The sequence below is a fragment of the Saccopteryx bilineata genome, chromosome 7 (genome assembly GCF_036850765.1).
Source record: "Saccopteryx bilineata isolate mSacBil1 chromosome 7, mSacBil1_pri_phased_curated, whole genome shotgun sequence".
NCBI lineage: Eukaryota > Metazoa > Chordata > Mammalia > Chiroptera > Emballonuridae > Saccopteryx > Saccopteryx bilineata.
In genome coordinates, this window is record NC_089496.1 from 6,942,984 (window position 1) to 6,962,034 (window position 19,051).

General features: G+C 37.3%; 1 protein-coding gene and 1 long non-coding RNA gene across 12 annotated transcripts in view; one reads left to right on the forward strand and one right to left on the reverse strand.

The window, feature by feature from the left end:
- Nucleotides 1-19,051, forward strand: part of CACNA2D1 (calcium voltage-gated channel auxiliary subunit alpha2delta 1) — a 591,296-nt gene that overhangs the window by 11,802 nt on the left and 560,443 nt on the right. The window lies entirely within an intron of this gene.
- Nucleotides 5,190-18,560, reverse strand: LOC136310092 (uncharacterized). The gene is made up of 2 exons (XR_010726499.1): nucleotides 18,469-18,560; nucleotides 5,190-5,366 (listed from the first exon to the last, which is right to left on the reverse strand). It is a non-coding gene; the product is annotated as an uncharacterized lncRNA (long non-coding RNA).

Sequence of the window (19,051 nt, forward strand, 5' to 3'; positions counted from 1 at the left end):
GAGGTGGCCCTTCTGGAAGTGCAGGGGGGCCAGATAAATGGCCTCAGGGGGCCGCATGTGGCCCGCGGGCCGTAGTTTGGAGACCCCTGCTCTATCCACTGCACCACTGCCTGGTCAGGCTGAAGGACTGTTTAATGGTAAGGCTTTACTATTTGTACCACGTGTGATATTTCTGCCTTGAAAAAGTCAGGAAGTGATGACTGAGGTTTAGTGAGCTGGCTTATTATGCTAATATATCATTTGGACCATGAGAGGAACCTGAAATGATCAGGCCTTCACAAAGTCTCTTCCTAAAGACTGTGTAGTTAGTTGTCAGTCACAAAGGAGGATGCTGTGAACTTGCGTGAGGGAAGTGTTTTGTCTCTAAGTTAAGGACACACACTGTCACCTACAAGAGACCTGAAGAAAGCAGAACCATGAAGGATTGGATGTGTTTTATCACAACATTTCAACCAGCACCTGTTGTACAAGAACTGTGCCGCAGAAAGCCAATCTCTTTTTAAAAGTTACCCCTTTGCCACTGACAACTTCTCATTGTCAGATAAAGATGTGAGTTTCCAGCTTCCAGTCAGAATATTTGAAAGTTAATAAAGCAATCTGCCCATGATGTTTACAGAAATGGTTCCGGACAACTCTCCAAATTGGGCAAGCACAGAAGTGTAAAATCGAGATCTGTTGCATTTTAAGCAAGCAACACAGAAGTCAGTAAAAATTGCCAAGGGCACAATGAAAAAGGCTGGTTTTCATTTGCCTCATCCAACCGATGATTAGTCACACTCATTAACCCCACCCCTTCACTTTCCAGAGTAAATGGAGTTCAGCCTTTTACACACACACTTTTCTGCTTGGTGGAAATAAAAGCCTTAACGTGTCTGCTGCACATTTTTAATCGATTTGTGGAAGAAAGATATTTTGATGAAACTTCACATTAATACCATGATTAATGAATACAACTTGATGATAGCCATTGAAGCAGCAAGTTTTCAAGTGCCAGGAACCTGCCTTTTTGACATTTGCCACAGAAAGGAATGTGTAAAATTCTTAGAATATTTGTCACTTTAAAATTACCAGCCCTTCTTTGCCATGACATTCTATTCTATTAGAATGGACTTAAATTTGCATTTGTGAACCTGTTAGGAGAGACAAACCAATGGGCCATGTGAAGCCTCAGGAGGACGGGCCCAATGGGGGTTATATGCATGGCTCTAAATTAAACATTTAAGCTTGGTTGTTTCTCAAAACATCTGATTTTCCTGTCAGTATAAATGTAGAAATCAGAATTAATTTTCCTGAGGTAAAATTTTATTGTGCATGTGTAGCTCAGTTCCCAGGGGATTGATATACATCATGTCAAGGTCTGCCAGTGAGTAATTGTTTAAAATTTATATCAATACTCAATGGTAATAAATAAACAGAGGGGACTGGGAGCTCACCACAGAGCCAGCCATGCATGGTGATTAGATGAGGCCCATTTGTCTCCTTAAGTGATCAGATGTGACACAACCTGTCTGTGTGGTGTCTAGAAGCCAGCTGAGTCCCCGTGTAAATGACCGTGACACAGGGGTGGCTTAAGGGTTGTTAGCCTTGGACTTGATTCTGTCTCTTCTCAATTTTTCCACAAGTAAAGTAGATTGGCCCCTGGGATTCTGTTCTTGTGATATGCATGGGGTTATACTCTGGGGTCAACAGACAATCAAGATCTGGGTTTCCCCCCTTTTTTGTTTCCTCTACACCCATCCTAATTGCAGGGTAACATATAAGAGATGTGTGTGTGTGTGTGTGTGTACATACAACACAGGGATAAAAGGTTTACTGTTGTATAAAAATAATACAGTAATAAATAATACAAGGATAAACTCTGTTTTACCTACTCACAACTATAAACATACTTTTGCCCAACCCTGTGTATTATAGTAATATAGCACATTATATGTTACTATAATGTATACAAACATAATATATATGAAATGAAAGTATCATAAAACACTAGTGAAATATGCATATAAATTCAGATGTATTACATGTATGTAGAACACATCTTTAAAAGACATTATGAAAATGCTTTTTAGTATTCAGAAGAGCGGTCATACATATAAAGGATTGCAAGTTTTATCAGGAGTGACTGCTTACTGATTATAGTTTTATTTATTTTTTTGCCCATTTTGAGTCTTATAACTCTCTTTCACATCTTCCAAGCCCCACAATGATCCTATATTGCTCCACTTGCTCCCCAAAGTTGCTAGTAAGCACATTATTAGATGTTGAAACAAAGCCAGAGCCATACTAGTCTGTCCTGGAAGTTCCAAGAACTCGAGGTAGGCAGCCTGCTATGGTAGGAAGTACTTCAACTTCTAAAACAGATCATGTATGGTTAGAGAAAAAACCTCTCTAACCAGATTTTTTCATTTGAACCATGGAACACAAATAATATATGGGTGCTATTTTTTTAGTTCTCTCAAGAAATGGTTCATGACTGGTACCATCTAGAATAGAGCATTTAATTCTTAAAAATGGATGCTTTTGACCATTAAGGCTTAATTCTCTCATGGAACTTGCTTCATTGGTTAAAGTGTAGGTTCAAAGCTCAACATTATAATTTATTAGCTGGGTTCAAGTGTGCCTTCTCATTGACAAAACCGTATAAGGTTTTTGCAAGGATTAAGAACGTTAATTCATGTAAAAGCACTGGCACATAGAAAGCACTGAATAAATAAAATTTGATTAGAAGCAGGAGAATTGAGTGGAGTCAGTTGATTTGGGTTCCTGTTAGTCTCTGCCACTAACTAGCTAGGAATTGTGCCTTGGTAACATCTTGTGAGGAAGAATTCCTGGCATAAACACCTTCTAACATCTAACTGCTCATCACTTAACTGTTTACTAACAACTTAGTCTTAGTTGTTACATACTTGCAGCTCATGTGTCTGTTGGACAGCTGTGTTCTGAAATTATAAAATGGAACATTTCAAGAATAAACAATTTATAACTTTTAAATTGGCGTGATGAAATCTCACACTGTCCCTCTCTGTCTCATGTGGGATTTGAATCATTCTCTGCCCAGCATTTCCACTCTGTACGTACCATTAAATATGGCATTTTAAGACAGAGACCACTTTCACATAACTTTTATCAGAGTATATTGAATATTGTTATAATTGACCTATTTTATTCTTGGTTATTGTTGATCTCTGTGCCTAATTTATAAATTAAGTATTATCATAGGTATGTACGAATAAGGAGAACAGCATATATAGAATTTGGTGCTATGTGTGGTTTTAGGCATCCATGGGGGTCTTGGTATGCATCATTCATGGAGAAGGGGGAGCTACAGTGCTTGAGTTACCCCGTTTCCTGTGGGTATGCTTTTGAAAAAGCTCTGGCCTCATATTTTAGTTTCCTCTCATGATATTTCTGAAATATCTCATATTTTTGAAAAATGGTGAAGTTTTATGTTTTTCTTCCTTTTCAACACTCTGTGCTACTACTAACGCCTAGTAGGGTCCCAGGCTTCTTTCTTTGTCTGATCAGAGGGCATATCAAGAAATGTCTAATGATGTCAGTGACCTTGCGTTCTTGTGTGCAGGGATATACTATTAGTGGCCAATTGTAACCTGATGATTTTAGTTCTGCCAAAGTGTTCCTAGATGTTCTTTCTGACAATATATTTCTAGTAATTAATGCAAACTCTGAAAATGGCAACTTTAAAACTGTATCAGCAATAATTGTTATAGTTGTGTAATATAGAATGGTCCTTTTTTCCCCCTTTGAAATTGAGCGAGAAGCATATCTTATCTTGAGGAATAAATGAATATTGTGGAGTTTTTTAAGAGTATAAATCAATTAAACTGTTTAAAACATCAATTTAAATTTTCCAGGAAGAATTTATATTAAAACTCATCATGCATCTTGAAGTTTAGAAGTGTTTGCAGAATTACATAAAATGTGGCTTTTCCTTGTGCCCAGTTGATTAGCTTTGTTCCTAATGTAATGTCGTGACTAAATGAGAAAAGTTAGGAAAACTGTTAATCTTCAACATTTATGTAAAAAGAGATGTCAATCGGATTATTCAAAAGAGATCAAAGACTCACCACTAATTTTTTTTCTTCTTTTTCTAGGCGAGAGGAGGGGAGATAGAGAGACAGACTCCCACATGTGCCCCAACTGGGATCCACCCAGCAGCCCCTGTCTGGGGTCAATGCTGTGCCCATCTGGGGCCATGCTTGCAACCCAGCTATTTTAGTGCCTGACATGGAGGCTCCAGAGAGCCATCCTCAGCAACTGGGGCCAAAGTGCTTGAACCAATTGAGCCTTGGCTGCGGGAGGGGAAGAGAGAGGGAGAGAGAATGGAGAGGGGGAGGGGAGGAGAAGCAGATGGTCACTTCTCCTGTGTGCCCTGACCAGGAATTGAACCTGGGACATGCACACACTGGGCTGATGCTCTATTACTGAGCCAATTGGTTAGGGCCCTGACCACTAATTTAAAGTATAGTCAGTGAATGATAGCAAACTTGACAGCATCTTTATAACGACATTTTATATGAAGATTGATAGGATGAGTCACTTGTTTAGAATTCAGTAATTTGAATTCATTTATTTATTTCAGTTTGGTATTTTCTATGCTTAGAAATATGCTGCCACAAGCTGAGTAGTTTATAACAATGTACATGTATTTTCTCACAGTTTCCATGGTGAGGAGTCTAGTCATAGCTTAGCTGTATCTTCTGCTCACAAAGCTTCTCTAAGGTGTTGACTGGCCTGCATTCCTTTCTGGGGCTACTTTCTGCTCTTCTTTCAAGCTTATGTGGTTGTTGACACTTCCTTGGGGTTGTAGGACTAGCTCAGCCCTCCTTCCCTTTATTTCCATCTGCCAGAGTCCATTCAGATTTACTGTCCAAAAGGCCCTTTCAAAGCTCCTCTCACAACATGGCATTTACCTCTTCCTGAAAGGCCAACAGGAAAATCTCTCTGTTCAGTCCCTCTTTTAAGGACTTTCAACTAATTAAGTAGACCACTCACGATAATCTTTCTTTTGATGAACTCAGAATCAAATAATTTGGGATCTTTCATCTAGAGAATCCCTTCAGCCTTGACCATATAACATTACTCAATCATGGGAGTGACTTCCTCTTTATAATCACAGGTCCTACCCCCTACTACTCCAGGAGTGGATGAGACAGGGAGCCATGTCAGAATTCTGCTTCCAACAGCTTTTATTATTAGACAGCCATCATAAAAACACCCGAAATTAGAAAATGGATGGGAATGCTCATTTGTTTCCCACTTCAGTTGTTCACAAACTTTGACAGTTCTCCGAGGCAGTCAGATAACCTATCATTCTTTCACCTCCAGGGAAATTGGCGCTGATCATCCTGTAAGGAAAGTAAATTCCAATAGCTCATTAACAGCTTATTACTAGTGTAGGCTGAGCTTTTCTCTGTGCTGTGGTGTAAGTCAGTTTACACAATTATTGCTAAGAATGTGTAGAAAAGTTGTAAGACAGTTCTGAAATATAAAGGATTAAATTACTCCCAAATTAAGATTTATATTTCATGAAATCTTAGATCTCTCCTGAAATTGTGTGCATTTTTCTGCATATATAAACTAGGTGATTTTCTATAATCCTAACCTGCATCTTTTTTACCCATTCATACCCATATGGAATGAACCTTTCTAATTAATGCCCTAATTATAAGGTATTACTGCAGAAATTTTTATATAATGGAAAGCATCATATATGATTTATCTTCTTCAATAAATAGATTTTGGAAAATAGCTATGGCTTGCACTTTTCAAAGAAAAGATTATCATAAAATGCTTCTTCAAAATACCTCAGTATTGGGTACTCAGTAAGTTTACCCTTAAAAAAAGGCCGCTTCCTACCCTGCATACAGGTGCCCTGTGTATACCTAGTCATTTTGTTTGGAAGTACTGCTAATTATCTGAGTTGTTCAGGATTTGTCTTGTTATACCACAAGCACTAATTTGCTAACACCTGGGATGCTGGTCAGAATAGTTGTCTAATTCAGTGCTTTTCACTCTGTCCCTTTTATTTATTTATTCATTTATTTATTTATTTTTGGAAAATTTCCCATCCATTGCAAATGTATATTTTTATAGAACATAATGAAAATCAATTAATGGAAAAGTGGAATTTAAAAAATATGAACCTTGTTTCAAAATAATCAGATTTAGTAGTTATAACATTACTTTATATTTTATTTATTTATTTTAATTGATCTTTTTTTAAATCCTTTTTAAAAAATTTTTATTATTTATTTATTTATTTATTTATTCATTTTTAGAGAGGAGAGAGAGAGTGAGAAAGAGAGACAGGAGAGAGACAGAGAGAGAGAAGGGGGGAGGAGCTGGAAGCATCAACTCCCATATGTGCCTTGACCAGGCAAGCCCAGGGTTTCGAACTGGCGGCCTCAGCATTTCCAGGTCGACGCTTCATCCACTGCGCCACCACAGGTCAGGCATAACATTACTTTTTAAACGGCTATGAAAGTGTCTAAATACACTCCATGTCTACACTTTTCTTGAGTCAGATTTTGCAGAACACAACCTGATTAACTTGTTTTATTGATTTGCATGCTTAAGTTAACCAAATTACTGTTTTCAGTTTGTAATTGGCATTAAAAAAATTAGAAGATTTTCACATTAAATCGTCTTTAAAAATGACATACCCTGAGTTAATGCTTATCTTTGGTTTCAGCATTTTAGGATAGCTGTGATCTTTTTCCATAAAGGAATCATAATATTTTGGTTTGAAAGGAGCTGCCTAATTTCATTCAGATTGTTACATGTGGTTATGACTTGAATTTAAATTATTTACAAGCAACTTTAACTTTTAGTGTGTTCTCTTTAGGACGTTTCCTGTTTCAGTGAGTCTAAATGCTTGCTGTAAGTAGAACAGGCATTTTGGTACTGCAGTGATGGGAAGGACCGCCAAAGCTGAGGCAGATTGTGTGTTTTCCAATTTGCTTTTTAAAAAATTACCTGTATAAAGTTTACTTGGCTTATGAGTGTGAGGTTGTGTAAAAGTCTCCATTGCTGTCTCAGGTGTGAAAGTGTCTGCCATAGTATGATAGTGGAACGTTCTCAATGGATTGAAACACATCTAGAATCCAACAATATGATTATTGCCAAGGCAATCAAAAGTTTTCTAAGAGTGGTTCACATGTTCACTTAGTAAGTATTGAAAATTGCCAAACTTTTTCATTTTGTAGACCCCAATTTTTCTTTAGGCATCTCTGCTCATTGTAGTTGAAATGTATGAAAGAAACTTAGTGACTTTTTTGACAAAATCTAGTTCTGTTGTTTTTTTCTGGTTTGGAGATTTTTGTGACAGGTGGTACCAAAGATGTTCTCAAATTGCTTGTAGGATTTTACCTAATGAAACTGAGGCATGTTAAGTTCTAGCAATAGACAAGTACTACAAGTTATCAGCTCTTTATCTTATGTCTTTCCATGAAGTCTCTCTGAGTTCTGTCACTACACACTTATTCCTGAACAGTTGTTTCAAGGATTTTTATAGATTTTTAGACTATTGAGATAAACTAGTTTCCTAAGAAAATCAGCATTTATGTGTTTCAAGAATCTCTTGAAGGGTTCTTATTCTGTTCTTTAGTGGGTCACTTAAAACTAATAGAATTAAACTAGCTCCTTTTATAAAGATGCTGCATCTCCCAGCTAATAGTGGATGTCAAGAACAATGCCAATGTTGACAGTAGTAGACATGCTCTTGCTAAACTGGCCTTCTAAATGATTTTAAAAATAACCTTACAAGCCCTGGCCGGTTGGCTCAGCGGTAGAGCGTCGGCCTAGCGTGTGGAGGACCTGGGTTCGATTCCCGGCCAGGGCACACAGGAGAAGCGCTCATTTGCTTCTCCACCCCTCCGCCGCGCTTTCCTCTCTGTCTCTCCCTTCCCCTCCCGCAGCCAAGGCTCCATTGGAGCAAAGATGGCCCGGGCGCTGGGGATGGCTCTGTGGCCTCTGCCTCAGGTGTTAGAGTGGCTCTGGTCGCAACATGGCGACGCCCAGGATGGGCAGAGCATCGCCCCTGGTGGGCGTGCCGGGTGGATCCCGGTCGGGCGCATGCGGGAGTCTGTCTGACTGTCTCTCCCTGTTTCCAGCTTCAGAAAAATGAAAAAAAAAAATAATAAATAACCTTACAAAAATACTTGATTGGAAATTCCCTTATAATTCATGGATCTTATACAGTAAAAATTATAGCTGTTTCTATGTAGTTTAAAAATCCTGTTCACGAAAGAGAATATGTAATTTATAACATTACAATGGCCATGATTCTAAGAAATCTGCTGAAATCTTACCTGTGGAAATTGTCTAATACCTGGGTAACTATTGCAGTTAATTGCAATAAAATATTCATTATTATTACATTTAGATGTACATATATATTTAAAACATTTTGGCAAGATGACCCTTACACATGAATATTTTAATTTAATATATTTCAGTTTGGCCAAAAATATGGCTGAGAATTTAAAACCAGATGTCACTGTCTTATAACCCTCACATCTAAAAATAAGTTTTTATCTTCTTTTTGAGCAGCCTTGTTTAGGGGCTGGCTAAGTGTTTTCTTAGAGCTACGTGGGGCAACAATGGGAAACTGTGTCTTAAGAAAATGCTTGGATGAGGCAACTAAACGTTTGCTGCAACATGGACTTTTTATGAGGCTAGCATGTTGAATCCAGATTATCTATGACATTATTCTGTTGATCTTAATGGTCTTGAAATGAAAGTCTTCATGGTACTCACATCCCTGACCATCCTAATTTTTAATTAGATGGTGAATTAAGGCATATTTATACATATGTGATCTGATTAATTTGGAGCTGACCTACCTCCAGGTGAGCACGCCAGAAGTGACGTGGGCATTCTCTGCAGTTGTGAGGGAGGCCGCCACCAACAGTGGTAAATGTGGTTTTATGTCTTTAGGCTTCTCTCCCCCACCCATCCACCACAGTATTGACTCACTCCTTTCCTAGTGGATCGGGTGTCCATAAGCTCTTCCCTGGTTGATCAAATTTCTGTCTTTATCTTTTATCCATCCCTCTTTAAAAAAACTCAAAGGAACTCTTCTTTCCTAAACCATTGGATCAACAGAATCTTTATAGAGGTGTCATTTTAAAGGGAATTAATTAATACAAATAAATCTGTAATGTGTAGGCTATATAAATACAGACTCTATTTTTAAAGGGAAGATTTGTTTTCTGTAGTTCTGTTCTGGCTCATGATTGCAACTGTCCAACCCCATGTCAGAGGAGGAATATCAGGCCTATCTGCTCCTGAAAGTTTGTTCACCAACATCTGGGCATAGTCATCGAATAAGCTTTGAGAGAATGAGTTCTTGGGGTTTTCGGGCTAGCCTCAGATACCATCCCTTAGAACATCAGATATTGTTCTAAATAATCATCATTTTAGATAGATATCAGTGCACAGAATAAAGTGGATATATATGACATTTTATAATAATGAAGCAAGAGTGCAATTTTATAAAAACAGAAGTGTTTTGAAGGATATCTACTTGAGGAAATGTAAAAGAAAAACTGAGTGATACACCTGAAGAACTAAGTGATGCCACCAGGTTAGAGGAGTTGTGGCCTGCTAGTTTTTTTCCTCCTCTGATTTTTTTATTTTATGTCGTTCCACATTGAAGATAGAAAGTTTGTTCCACATAAAACATAGTACAAATTTATCAAAGGCAAGTACTATGCAAAATTATTGTTTAAAATAAGGAAACAAGGACCTAAAAACACTTAACGCAATTGTTCCATAAAATGTATCGCCAAGAAAATATTCTAACATTTGTTTTAAGAGGCAGAACTGGATTTGCTCATTATATTCAGTTAGGTACATTTCTGAATACTTTTCTCATGCTTTTATCTCACAATGAGTCATTCTGTTTCTGGCCTTCATGATGTGGCAGGTTAAAAGCAGTGTTTTATTTTATAAAGAAAAGAAAATCATGAGTTGGTAATGGGGAGAAAACTAGAAATTAAGAGGCTTTTGGAATCTTCAATTATAATGTGCAATTCAGTTTGACTCATTTATATTTCTTGCTGATACCTGATTTCTCCTAAATTCATACATAGTGTGATAATGGCTAGAATATTTTATTTTAATATATTTGTTTGAATTTTATTATACTTTAATAGTATTTGGTAACAATTCATAATTTTAGAAAAATCAAATCAGAGAAACTTGACCAAAAATTACTATTAAAACCTACTAAAATGCACCTAGGAAAGATAGTATTACCACATAGATCTTATGCAAACCCACAAATTTTTTACATAATATAGGTGAGGTTTTTCAGGGTTGGAACTACTGACATTTTGGTCCACACAGTTCTCTGGACTTGTGCATTGTAAGATGTTTAGAAATACCCTTGGTCTCTGACCTTGGTCACTACCAGTAGCAATCCTTCCCCAAGTTATAACAATAAAAAATGTTTCCAGACATTGTCAGATGTGTCTTGCAGTGTGAATTCACCCCTGGTTGAGAGCCATTGATCTAAAAGGTAAACTGCACAATAAATTGGCCCATGATATGTGTTCCTGTCGCCACTGGTGCCTTTTTCTGGCTCACTTCCAAAAATACTTATGTGGGGTTTGCATTTTCTGAATGTTCCATCAATGAGTTTTATTCATTAATCCCTGATAATATATAAGTATGCTATTTTAAAAAAAGTAAATTGACTAGTTCAAAATATTTTCTAAATTTAGCTGTTAAATTTAGTGTGTGGTAAAGCAGGAAGTATAAGTATTTAACATATAGTCAGATATATAGGGGTAGAATCCTTCTATTCCTGGAGATCTGAGAATTTCCTGAAGGAAAATTTTGCAGTGAAACATGTTTTTAGCATGAGAATACTGGTATCTGCGCCTTCCTGCTGGCTTTGGAGAGGAAATGTGACAATCTATTTTGTTCTTTGTGCATGCTGCATAAAATGCTTTGTAGACACCAGAAATGCTGGACAGTTGCCAGGGTGGCCCGAGGGCAAACTGTAATTAATATGGTCACACACTCTTGTTTCACCTGGTAAAGCTGCATAATAAACTAATAATGGTTTTCTTGGTTGAAAACCATCTCCATTTTTTTTTCAGAGGGGAATAATTAATAGAGACCCCCACAGAAAAAAAAAAGGAAAGAAAGAAAACCAGTATGAACACTATAGGGAAAAACTCACTCTACTACTGAGCTTTATTTGTAGGTGGATTCTTTAGGATACTGTCTTATATACGGCTCTGAAATTTTATAGGGCTGGCCTGGACTGATCACACACCAAGAATATCTTGATGAGAATGAAAAGAATACCAAGCATTTCTGCCCATCTGCTTTTACTGCAAATGGAGAAGAGCTGCATGCTGGTTTGTTCTCTTTTAGGACAGTGTATTTACAAGAATGACAACACAAAGTGGTGTAGTGTAGAAACAGCAATCTGGTGAGAGCTGTCCATGTTGGTTAGGAGGCAATGCTATTACAAGAGGGAAAATGGAAACCCAGACTCTCTGGCCCAAGATAATCTTTCTTTCTTATTTTATTGGAGAGTAATTTTTCTGCTTCTTGTTTTTTTGTCTGCGAAGAAATAATACAGTATTTTGTGTCTTTAGCTGATTGGGTTTAAATGAGACTCTTGAAGTAGTTCAGATCCATCCTGCTCTGACTGACTTAGGAGGACCTAGTATGATCCACTTTCGTATCTCCTTTTTATATTATCCTGTGACACCTCTCTAATATTCATCATTTTATTAACAAAACATAAATATATTGAACTTTTACTCTATGCAAAAGCTAGTGCATTTCCAATTTTTTTCCTTCTTTTAGATATTCACTATTATTACATGAGCATAATAACCCCTGCCTTTCCCTGTTTCTACTACAGACCAATAGGGTAGAGAGAGAGAGAGAGAGACCTACCAGCATTTTATTTCAGCCCAGCTCTTCCTTTTGTTAACCATCATGTTGGGTTGGATTAGGACCCTTTTGGTTTCTAGCTACTATCCACCCTGATTAGTATGCTCCTTCATTCTCAAAAGTGTTCAAGTTCAGACAACAAAATCGATGGTTATCCTGTGCTCAGGCTATATTAGTATGTCGTACAGTGTAATCCAACTCAAGGTGTCATCGTTAGGAAATTTAGATTATATTTTCAATATATATGATATATATATATATACATATATATATATACACACCATATAGTGAAAATATTTAAGTATTGGTAAGGTTTTTTACATGTACCTGGACTGTAGCTAGGTTAAAAGAAACGCAATGATTGAGAAGCACTTGTTTTAGCTTCTTCATATCCTGGATGTATTATTCTTTCTTTTACCTGCCTTTAGAAATGAGACATTTGCTATGTATTCCTGTATGGCCAGTAGTTGGGGCCATCACAGCCATGCACATGCAGGTTACCATTAGATTCTGGCAGATGGTAAAGAAACTGTGGAGCCAAAAACTGGTGGACCATTCCATTATTCTAGTCTCGCACCCGGCTGGAGAGTAAACACAAACATACAGGGCACCAAAACCCACTCACACATTCTCTGGTTCCAAAACCAGGAGAATCTTTTCTGTTTTTTTTTTTACTCTGCAAAACTGGCTTCTCTCTCCTTCCTTTTCATCTTGGCTTCTTCCTCCTTCTAAAAAAACTACCTGGGCTCACAAAGACCCCTCCTCCAGCACACATTAGCATAACAATAGTCATTCTCAAGCAGGAAGGTAATTAGCAGTTTCACCTGGCAGCACTAGCGCCATTGTTAACAAAGTGAACAAACATAAAAATCACGTTTTACAATCTTATTTGCCCAAGAATTCCACAATAGCAGTTTAAAATTTTTAAATATCTGTGAATGACCAAGTTATGCAAACTGTTATAATGAAGAACAATCCTAATTTATTCATTACTTGTGAGAATGCTTTTGAATCCCTGCAACAGATTGACTTGTGTTTTTCCAAAATTTATATAGCGAAATTCTAACTTCCAGCACCTCAAAGTGTTCCCTAATTTCAAAATAGAGTCTTTGCAGATGTAACTAGTTATGATTAGGTCATGCTAGAGTAAGGTGGGCTGTAGTCCAATATGGAAAACATACATGAAAAAGAGAAGATTTGGACCCAGACACACACCCAGGGAGAGTGCCACATGAAAATTGGAATTATGCTGCCACAAACCACGAACTACCAGAAGCTGGTAGAGAGCCTAGAATAGAAACTTGCCTAGCACCTCCCCAAGGAGCTTGGCCCTACCAATCCCTGGCTGGTTTTCTAACCCCCAGAATTATGAGACAATATGATTCTGTTATGCTAAGCTGCTCAGTTTGTGGTACTTTTTTATGGCGATGCCAAGACACTAATATAGACTCCATTACTCTGTAGGGATGGTCATGACATCACATTCAGTCATGTAAGGTCTGCTGGGGCATACTGTCATCATATACAACAGTTATCATAATGGTTTCCTGTTCAACGAGACATCATTAGAAATAATCCCTTTAGAACATTTAGTTATGAATGCTCTCTATATTTATACCCCCCAAAATATTCAATCTAGGTGTCTTTTGGGTGTTACAGGCAAAACTTCCAGGTGATTTCATGCAGCTCCCAGACTTCATGTCTAGGGAGTTTTTCTAGCATTCTCTTACAAAGAGAGACATATCTGATATTTCCTCCTGTACTCCTTCCTCTCTGGCACAACAGCAGTGGATGTGCTCCAGGTTTGGAAAATATGTGATGGATGAATAGCATGATTCTTGCCAGACAGACTTCCCAAGAAATAAAGAGAACCCTTAGGCTTTTCAAGATTTGTATATTGAAAAAAGGAGGCTAATTTGGAAAGTTTTTTTTTTTCCTTTTTCTAAAATAACATAGTGTGGTAATAGTACTTTTACTTTGGGATGTTTTAAATTTGAATAGCATGAGTTCATTAACATGTACATTTTTAGAATGCTAGTGATGTGATTATAAATAAATGTGTGGCTATACTCAGTGCATTAAACAGTTTCACAGAGGTGTGTACTCCCAGGATATAGTCTCAGAATCTGAGGTCAGCCTCTCTTTGAGCTATAATGCTAGTACTATGTTCACCTTCTTAAATCGTTTTTGTAAAAGAAATTCTGGACACATACATCTCCCTAGAATGGATCAAAATCACTTATAGGCTGAATCAATACTGTGTGTATTCTCTTTCAGGACTTAATGCTCTTTTCATTCTGTCCTCCCTGGATTAGAATGCTTGATACATGCTTTTAATACTCATTGCTACTCTAGCTTCTCACAAATTAATACTTAATGCTTCATTGTTTGGAGCTATGTTTAGTAGGTCTTCCCGCTTTTTATTTTTCCTTCTTTATTTGAGGCTTTATTTAATGAGTTCTGTAATGTGTGTAGGGTCACTTGTGACTTCGGCTTGTGTGCTAGACCTGGGTCCATGAGTGCACTGCTTGATGTCTCAGTCTCTGCATGCAAATGCTCTGTCTTACCGAGCTCACAGCAGTGTTGTGATATGCACATAAGTATATGACACAAGTATATGGGGACATGTTGAAACTCGAGAGCACAATATTGACATGTGATATTAGACTATTCATTTTCCTGCTGAGCCAATACGTTGGATTTGTGTAACGTTAAACTTGCCGTTGAAGTGGGCTGTCTGCCCCTTCCAGGACCTTGCTTTCCTGAGCTTATGTTGTATTTGAAATGCAGGTGAGACACCTTCTGGTGTAGATGCCAGCATTTGTATGTTATGACTATAAAATAGTGACTGAGTTACAATTACATCTTGGTTTATCATTCCAGTATTTCACTGGGTAAAATTCTGGTTGATGGCTTAAAGTAAGTTATAAATGTTATTCATGATAATGTATCCTCATTAATAAAATAATTCAATGTATGTTCTCATTATATGTATATGTAGTATATGTGTATACATATATACACTCAACAAAATTAATAAAATATTTTAATAAACATTACCAACCATGGCCCAGGCAATATGTTAATCCCTGAAGAAATCAAGTCAATAGCACAAGATCGTATCTTAGATAATTTATAGAATAGTTGTAACACTATTTAACATTTAAGTATTTACATGTACTATATTTAAGCTCAATTTTTTTAAAATTAATTTTTATCTAAAATAGTTTGGATTTACAAGTATTCTGGTTGTAATTAAGAAATAAAAATATTTTAAATATGTTTTTCAATAAATTATGAATAGAATAAGCTCCATTTATTTTCTTAGGAATAATGGGGCCTTAGCGCCGAACCCACCAGCCATTATCCTGGAGCTCTTCAGGAAGGTGTTGGGCACACGGACGGGTCACATGCAGCCAGGCAGAGATGGGAAGGCCTCAGCCCAGGTCTGAAAATGCAGACACATTGTTTTTTGGCCGAGAAATCAGGGCATGGGTAGAAATAAACTTGCTGATGACCTATTTTTCCTTTAGGTAAAAGTTAGATATTTAGAAGGAAATAAGCCCATATGAGTTATTTTTGCACAGATATAAAAGTAGTCCCTCAGTCAGAACATAGTAGGTAAAAAGTGATTGATGAAGAAATGTCTAATTAAGAACTCACTAAAGTTGCCTCAGAAATGCTAATGTAGTCTTTTAGAATCTGTTTAATTTTTATATAACAGATACAAATAGATAGGTGAACTAATTCAAATAATATTATTTCTTTAATTTTTAAGGTAAGATAATTGTGACTAACATAATTTAACAAATAAAATACCTCACTTTTAGCAACTTAATACTTATTTAAGTGATGTATAAGCATTTTAGAGCTTTTTCCTCCCATCATTTTAAATCTCTGCAACAATTTGGGAAATGTTTCAGTTAATTTTGAATTTAACTGAATGTTTTGATAATCTCAAGGAGAATTTTATAATTTTTCAATAAATAGACTTAGAATTTCAAGTATTCCTTTTAATAGAAGTTTCTGCGTAATTTTCCCCACTTATACCAAGAATTTATAATTTCTGTTCTAAGAGTAAGGCAAAAGCAAGCTAGTACTTAGCAGATTAACAACTGATTTCTATCTTTGAGAACCAAATCAGAGGGAACAGTTTAAGGGGTTAAGGCACAAAGAGCTTCTAACACACATACAAACACATAATTGAAGCCCCGAACAGTGTCTGGGAAGGATGATCAAGAGCCCACAGGTGAGAGAAGGCCAGTTTTTTAGTCAAAGTTTACTTTTTAAGATTACTTCTCATGTATTCAGTACACTTAGGTGGGTGGCAACTCAGTTACATTGTTTGAGATTTAGTCTCTGATTTAACAATGGTACAGTTTCTCAAGGATGGGGTGGATGGTGTTCGGCAGGGGCAGCTAGCACAGCCGCAGTCAGCTAACTGGTCACGTGAGTAAACACCCAAGGCTCTGTGGTGTTCTGTTGCCAGTGTTTTTTGGTTTGTTTGTTTGTTTTTACAGAAGAGAGTCAGAGAGGGACAGACAGACAGGAACGGAGAGAGATGAGAAGCATCAATCATCAATTTTTCATTGCAGCATCTTAGTTGCTCATTGATTGCTTTCTTTCTCATATGTGCCTTGACCATGGGGCTTTAGCAGACTGGGTAACCCCTAGCTTGAGCCAGTGATCTTGGGTCCAAGATCTTGGATCTGGTGAGCTTTGCTCAAACCAGATGAGCCCACACTCAATCTGGTGACCTCAGGGTCTCGAATCTGGGTCCTCCGCATCCCAGTCCGACACTCTATACACTGCGTCAGTGCCTGGTCAGGTGCCAGTGTTTTTTGATATTATGTTTTGTGTTTTCACATCCCATCATGTCTCTAAAACACCCATCTGTGTATCACTGCTTCTGGTGAGAAGAAGAGGAAGGCAATTATACAGATAATGGTGTGTGTGTGTGTGTGTGTGTGTGTGTGTATGTGATTTAGTTTTAGTTACAGCTGGAGGTAAGGAATTTGACATTTTGAGGCACTTTCAATTTTTATGAAATAATTTCAACTTTTCATGAAATTTAGATGTCTTTGTGGGAAATGCACCAAAATTCAAGTTCCTCTAGTGAGGTTTACTATTCAGGAAAATAACAATTTCCCAAGATATTTTCTACCCCTATTAGCTCCTCTCCTCTGTTTGTCAGAAAATTGGGCAGAAGCAAGGTGTCCATGTACCTGTATAAAAAAAGGGATTTAGCCTGATCAGGCCGTGGTGCAGTGAATAGAACGTCGGACTGGGATGTGAAGGACCCAGGTTCGAAACCCTGAGCTCACCAGCTTGAGCCCAAGGTCGCTGGCTCGAGCAAGGGGTCACTCAGTTTGTGGTAGGGCCCCTCCATCAAGGCACATGAGAAAGCAATGAATGAACAACTAAGGTGCCGCAATGAAGAATTGATGCTTCTCATCTTTCTCCCTTCTTGTCTCTCTGTCCCTGTCTATCCCTTTCTCTGTCTGTCTCTGTTACAAAAAAGGGGGGCTTTAAAATTTTGGATTCTTGTATGTGAATATTATGTGTCTTTAATTATGTAAACAACAGTTTAAATAACATTGCTTCTGTATGTTTTGATCATCAGCTACAAATAATAATTTGTTCATAGCAAAAAATCATTTCTAAAATTTATTAAGTGCTATGTGCCAGGTAGTATACTAGTGTTTTACTTATGTTATCTTATTTAATTCTGACCTAAACCCTATAAAACAGCAAAAGGCGTTCTTTTCTCTTTACAAATGAAGAAGCAGCTGAGGTCCTGAGCCGTTAAATACCCTATCTGGACTACATGGAGAGTAATAGTGGGACAGAAGTACAACTCTGAGCTGTCTGACTCCAGATTTGCTCTCAGCTACAGAACCAGACTGTCTTCCCATGCAGAATTACTCAGGCGCCAAGCATTTAAAATAGCATTCGAAATACAGATGACCTTATTTTATGGTCTTAGGAAGTCTGTAGTTTCTCTTTATCTAGACCAGTGATTTTTAAATGAAGGACATTTTAACTACTACTTCTCTAGATAAATCAATGACTTTCAACTCTTGCTTCTTAGTAAGAGTCCTCAAAAGAGTACATTAAGTATTAATGGATAAACATTTCCCCCCATAATAATGCATGTGAAAGAAATCTTCAAAGTAAAAGAGGGAAATGAATATCAAAGAAGCTTCTTTTAGAATGTAATCCTATGAGAGCATAGTCTTGAAAGATTAAAAAAAGATTCTCTTTGTGATTATGAATTTGAAACAGCTGGAATGAATTCTGTCATGATCAACATAACTGAAGATCATTTCTGAAAGTGAGGAATATAGCATGTAAAAGACTCATCACTTGGTACTGAGGTCACCTGCTTCATAACAGACTAAAATAGAAGAGAACAAGTGTTAAGAATTTATTCTGCCTTCCCAATGCTTTTGTAGCTTTATTTTTAGAGCTCTGCGAGCGGTGGTAGGGCCATTGTTTGCCCTTACGCGCCTGCTCGGTCAGACTCACCCACTTCTCTTGCAGTCTTCGCCTCCTTTGACGTGTGTGAAGGACTTCCTCACTATTGCAAGCTCGTCATCTGGTGTCAGCCGCCCAGATAGAGCTTGCCTCTTCAGCCCTCTGAGGTCACAAGGGAGATATTTTTCTACTGCCTGTTAATATGTGTTAGTTTTTTCTTAAGGCTAAGCCAATCAGAATGAAAGGGTGTTGGATAGTGTTGTGGGAGGGATAAAAAAATTTAATAAAGAATGGATTAGATAAACTGCTATGATGGATTGATTCATAAAGAGAAGATGAAATGGAATACTTCAGTGGCTTGCTTACAAACTAAGCTATCATAAATGTCCCAAACCACACAAATATACTGCTTTTTGTGATAAAAGCAGAACACATTTTTTCATTAAAATTGTGCTTGTTTGTGTATATTTCTGAAGAAATTAAAATAACTATCTAGAGGTTTATCCATAGTATGCTATTTACTAAAGACAAACTAAGTGTAGCAATGTAAAAGGTATAGTTAAGAATGAGAGTTTCAAATACTTAAATATTTAAAACACTGGAGGCAGTAGTGACCAGCAGAGACCTTAGACAG